Here is a 6200-nt window from a genome sequence, read left to right on the forward strand (position 1 = left end):
TAAAACTTAACTGCATTCTCAGCTAGGCTTAGAGGAAAACCTACTTCCTCCCGGATCACGGTCGCAGTTTTAAACATGTGGCTAATGTTGTGAACTGAAACAAAACAAAACAAGAAATGCAACAAAACTACTTGGTTCGGTTTAGTAGAAAACATTATAGCATCAACACATTCTCGTTCCAACTCTTCACATATCGCTGATTTGTCACGCCCCTTGGCGTCACTTTATTTTTTACAACAAAACCACTATAGAAAAACTACTATGTTTGTACAGTGAAACTTAATCTGAACGTTGTGAACACGGGACACGAACAGCTGTCTCCTGGATGAACGTCTTGTGTTTTTTGGACCCATCCACTTCCCCTCCTCCCCGCCTGTGTCTCTTTTCACTCTTTAAACTAGGTCACCAGAGACTTTCCCTGAGCGTTGACTGTTGCCCTGGATGGCTTTAAATTGTAGATAATCGAATGTCAGGTGCGTCTCATACCGGCGCTGAAGGGTGACATGTGCGGCTGTATTGGACGCCGACGGCCGTAACAAAGCCTCGGTAATCTACAAAAATATGGTTTTGTTGTCATTTACTGTCGCACTGCATACAGCTGTAATTTCCCTTTTTACACATGCAAATGGGCGGTGGGAGAATCGTTGATGCTGCTTTTAATTTCGATGGTCGAGATCGGAAGCCAATTTCAATCAATTTCTGATTTAGAATGAAAATCGTGACACCCGTAGTAAATCCTGATGGGCAGGTTGGCAGCCTCTGCCATCATTGTATCATTGTGTGTGTGTGTGTGTGTGTGTGTGACTAGAAAAGCACTTTATAAATGCAAGTCCATTTACCATTTGCAGACAAACATGTTGGTCAAGGCCCTTTCCCCTATGACCCAATGGTAGGGCTTCCAATGTTCAAAGTATTGCCAGCATGCCCAGGCCAGTCTAAACTTGACTGACATCTCCCAGTTAGCTTTTCTGCACCAATTATAGCGAAAACATGACAACTTCATTCTGATTTTTACATGGAGCCCAGTGTAGCTCCAACCACCTTCTAATGAGCCAGAATGTCTGGAAGCACCTGTGTGCCTGTACAGACCCATACATTCAACAACTATAATACATATTCATGCCTTCAACAATTCTTCAGACAATTCTTGACATGCAAGTGCAAATAAGTTCAATCAACGTTTCACCTGTGTGTGATAAAATGGAGCCCATATGAGCAATCATTCTCAAGAAGCATGGGCCCCGTATTGTTTTCATTGACAGTATGTGGGCTAATTATTGGCTCAAGGTGGACAACAGATGGGCCCCAAGTGGGATATCTCTTAGACGTGTACACAGTTAAATAATTAGCTTGTAGCCCACGTCATTAACACAAATAAATGGATACCAAAAGGGCCCATGAGGGCCTCAGGATGATTGCTCATATCAGTCCCACTTGCATCTCTTTATGGCTCACAATGGGTGTTGAGTCTGTTACGGGCAGTTTGGTACATTCTTATTCATGTTTCATTACTTTATTCATTTTAGAAACTGAAGCTACATCTGAAGCTACAACTAGAATGGCACTCGGAGAGCGCAGACCGCCCCCCTCTCCGCCCCCCTCTCCGTGCAGCTTGCGCCATCATCCACGTGTATTTGTGTTTATGTTGAGATCAGCTGTACGTAGCGGAGCATCGTAAAACACTTCATTCAAACTGGACAGAAACTAAATACAACTCACCTAAACCGTCGTCGTTACGCTTTCCAACAATCACCAAGTGTGCTTTGGTCCAACTCAACTGGAATTTCACCGAGTTTAATGTGAAAAAACGCTGAATCTAGTTGTCACTATTAATCTGTTGATTTTTGACTTTTGATAATTTTTCTGAAGAGTTTTAAAACCAGATGTATTCCACCATCTTTTCAGCACTGTGAACTGGTTACATGGTTGGAAACTGGCTCATAAAACCACCTCACTCAGCAGATACTGAACCACTTGACAAGGTTACTGCCTAACCAATCCGTGACCTCTGTCAGGGACTCCGGTCAATGCTAGCCCCAATGACTCAGCAGAATGACAGCCAATGAGATTAAAGCGCCCATCCTCCTCGCCCTGACCCCCCCGAGGCGGCACAGATCCGAGGAGAGGAAGCTGTGGGAGATGCAGCCAAAGATTACATTACACCCATTTGTACTTAGTTGTCTGTCCTGCTGGTCTGGAGAGGACTGTGCCCTTATCTGCTTGACCTCAGAGTTTGGCTGTTAACTTCATGTGTGTCTGGCAGCAGAGTGACCCTGGCATTAAAGCTCCATCAGTGCATATTTGTGCTGCTTACAGCTGAAGGTGCTCACTGACCTCTATGATAATGCTAGACTGTTGGTGAGAGAGCAGGGCTTCTACAGGAGCTGCTGTATTTCATGTTCACCTCCCACTGAAATTAATGACTTTTTCACTCTCAATATTTCAAGACACAAATGTGATTATTTATTTTTTTTGCATTATTGTATTTTTACATCAAAATCAATTACTATTACCTTTACATTTCAAGTGAAATTGGATTGGATCAAGGCAGGGGCATATTGTAAAAGAGATGTTATTTCAAAAGTGAAACACACAATTTCCACCCATATGAAGTACAGGTACTCGATAGGATGGTAATGGCTTGTAATGTTTCATATATCTCTTCACCAACTGTGCTGTAGTAATATCAAACAATACCCTAAAGGACAAACGTTTAAAAAAGCAGACCTGGACTTATGAAACCCACGGTTTTATGGCTTATTTAAATGATTAAAATGCAGTCTTTAGTTTTTTTATGAAGATGATAAAGTGGTATATTTGTGATTCCTTTAAGAAAGTATGAAAATAATTTAGCTACCTTTTTGTGCAGCGTGCAAAGCATATTCCCTCCATAAATGGCGGTTGCCTGGATACAGGCAGGCGTTAAAATTAATATCCCAACAAACAACTATAGTTTGGTAAAAATGATCTGGGGCACGTTTACTCTGGCGGTCATCCAGAATTCATAGAACCATACACATGCACAGGGTTTTAATGCATTTTTTTATTTTTTTGAACATGTGAATGAGTTTATGCTTAAACAGGTTGTTATATGCTCATGAAGGATTTACATCGAAGAAATATGAGTTTAACCATTTTCTTGGTCCTCTAGTTCTCTCATTACATGTCATGAATACAGGTGAGGTGACATGTTCTTTAACTTTTACTGCTCTTTTAAAATGTAAAAAATACATTTGTTCAGTGGAACTTCAAGCGCTTCTGAAATACAGAATCCATTAGTAGTTCAATTGTTACGATCAGTAATATGTTGGACTCAAATGCAGACACAGACAGCGGATTTGGCGATGTAACAAAAATGCTTTTATTGCCAAAAGCAGAAATTGTGCATGGGCAGGATAAGGTTGAGGCTGAGGTGGAGCAGGGCAAGCAGGCAGGCAACAGGCAAACGAGGATCCTGGAAACAGGAAACAAAAAACACATTAGGTCTTGAGTGAAACGAATCAAAACTATGAACAAGATAACTCAAGTAATAGTACTGAGCGGCCGAGGCGAAACTATGACTTGGGTTGAGTCAACGATCTGGCGAAGAGTGACTGGAGAACCGCGCTATTTGAACTGGAGTGGATGATCCTGATTGGAAGCAGCTGTGTCTGATGAGATCAGGTGGGTTGATTGTCTTAGCAGCGTGGGAGAAGCAGAGCCTGCTCCAAGCAGTTGTGAGCATACTCCACCCAAGAAAGGTGAGTACTCCAAGAAGAGGTGGTCACACAGCGAAGTGCAGCTCCAAGGTCCTGATTGACCCGCTCCGTCTGTCTGTTACTCTGTGGCTGATATCCTCAGAGGATAAACTGACAGATGCCCCCAGCGCCTTACAGAAAGCCCTCCATACCTGAGATGTAAACTGAGGTCCTCGGTCGGAAACAATGTTGGCTGGAATCCCATGAAGCCTGACCACATTGTGCACCAGGAGGTCCGCTGTCTCAGATGCTGTGGGAAGTTTAGGCAGAGGCACAAAATGCACAGCTTTAGAGAATCGATCCACTATAGTGAGTATAGTGTCATTACCTTGCGAGACAGGAAGACCAGTAACAAAGTCCACTCCAATGTGGCTCCAGGGTCAACTTGGGACAGGGAGAGGTTGGAGTAGCCCCCCAGGGGGGTTGATGTGAGGACTTACTGCGGGCGCAGACATCACAGGCAAGCACGGGAGTCAACCTTCATAGAAGGCCACCAGAAGTGTCTCTGTAGCAACGTCAATGTGCGATTAATGCCAGGATGACAAGCGAAGTGTGAAGAATGAGTCCAGGAGAGCACTTGTGAACAGACTGAGTCAGGAACAAACAACCGATGAGCCGGAACGTTCCCTGGATCAGGGTGCCTCCCTCACCAAACTCTCGATCTCCCAAGTAACAGCTCCAACAATGCAGGTAGGTGACCGGATGGGATCCGGAATGGTGGGACCATGGTCGGGCTCAGACTGCCGGGAGAGAGCGTTGGGCTTCAGGTTCCTTGTACCAGGACGGTAAGTCAAGGTAAGGTTGAATCTTCCAAAAAGCAACGCCCAGAGGGCTTGACGAGAGTTTAGTCTTTTGGCAGTTTGAATGTACGCCAGATTCCTATGGTCGGTCTACCCGATGAATGGGTGTTCAGCTCCCTCCAGCCAATGCCTCCACTCCTCCAGCGCCAGTTTTACTGCCAGCAACTCCCTGTTACCCACATCATAGTTCCTCTCTGCAGGAGACAATCGTCGGGAGAAGAAAGCACAAGGATGGAGCTTGTGATCCGTAGCCGACCTCTGGGATAGACACTCCTGTGTCTGAAGCATCCACCTCTACCACAAACTGGAGCGCAGGTTCAGGATGAACGAGGACTGGAGCTGAAGTGAAAAGCTTCTTTAATCTTGAAAACGCTGCATCAGCCTCAGGAGTCCAAGCAAAAGACATGGTGGTGGAGGTGAGTCGTGAAAGAGGAGTACTTGTAGTTGTAGTAGTTTGTAGTACTTGCTGCACATGAAGTGTGTGTTCCTCCAGAGAACGGGAAAATATGAGGATGTCATCCAGGTAGACGAAGACAGAATGATTCAGGAAGTCACGGAGAATGTCGTCCACTGGCGCCTGGAAAACAGCGGGGGCGTTAGTGAGTCCAAAGGGCATGACCAAGTACTCACAGTGTCCAAGAGGGGTGTTGAACGCTGTCTTCCACTCATCTCCCTTGCGAATGCGGACCAGATGGTAGGCGTTCCTGAGGTCAAGCTTGGAGAAGATGGTGGCGCCATGCAGTGGTTCAAAAGCGGAACTGATGAGAGGGAGTGGGTATTTATTCTTCACCGTGATGCTGTTGAGTCCTCTGTAGTCAATACAGGGTTGGAGGGATCCATCTTTCTTAGAATCAAAAAAAAAAAACAGCTCCAACTGGAGAAAAGGATGGCTTGATTATACCTACAGCCACAGACTCCCAAATGTATTTCTCCATAGATCCACGCTCAGGTCTGGACAGGTTGTAAAAGCGACTCGATGGAAGGGAGGCGCCAGGAAGGAAGTCTATGGCGCAGTCATAAGGTCGGTGGGGGGGTAGTGAAATGGCTTGCTCCTTATTAAAAACCTCCGCCAAACTATGGTAAACTGCTGGAACCGAAGATAAGTCTGGAGGCTCAGGTTCTTTGGGACTGGCGCTGTCTGCTGGAGAAAGGGCAGATTGCAGGCAACATGAGTGACAGAAGGAACTCCAATTCTTAATATGACTTTCTGACCAGTCAATGTGGGGGTTGTGTAGTTTTAACCAAGGTTGGCCAAGAACTAAAGGTGAGTGAGGGGAATCAATGATGTGAAGCTTGATTTCTTCGTTATGATTTCCAGAGAGTACCAGGTGAAGGGGCTCAGTGATATGGTTGATAGATGCCAGGAGTTTACCATTTAGACCTTGTGCCTTAAGGGGAACTGCAAGAGGCTGAATGGGTATACTGGCTTTAACAGCAAAATGTGAGTCCAGGAAACTTTCATCAGCTCCACAATCCACAAGAGCCGACAGGGGAAGGGAAACCGGACCCAAGCGTAGCGTGGCATCGAACATCATGCGCTCTGGGGAATTTACAATCATCTTGCTCACCAGCATCCCCACGTTCACTGATGAGCATTCTCTTTTGGCCAGTGGGGGCACTGTGCGACGATGTGATCCTGTTGTGCACAGTACATGCATAGACC

Source organism: Sebastes fasciatus, chromosome 12 (assembly GCF_043250625.1).
Source record: "Sebastes fasciatus isolate fSebFas1 chromosome 12, fSebFas1.pri, whole genome shotgun sequence".
In the NCBI taxonomy this organism is placed as follows: domain Eukaryota; kingdom Metazoa; phylum Chordata; class Actinopteri; order Perciformes; family Sebastidae; genus Sebastes; species Sebastes fasciatus.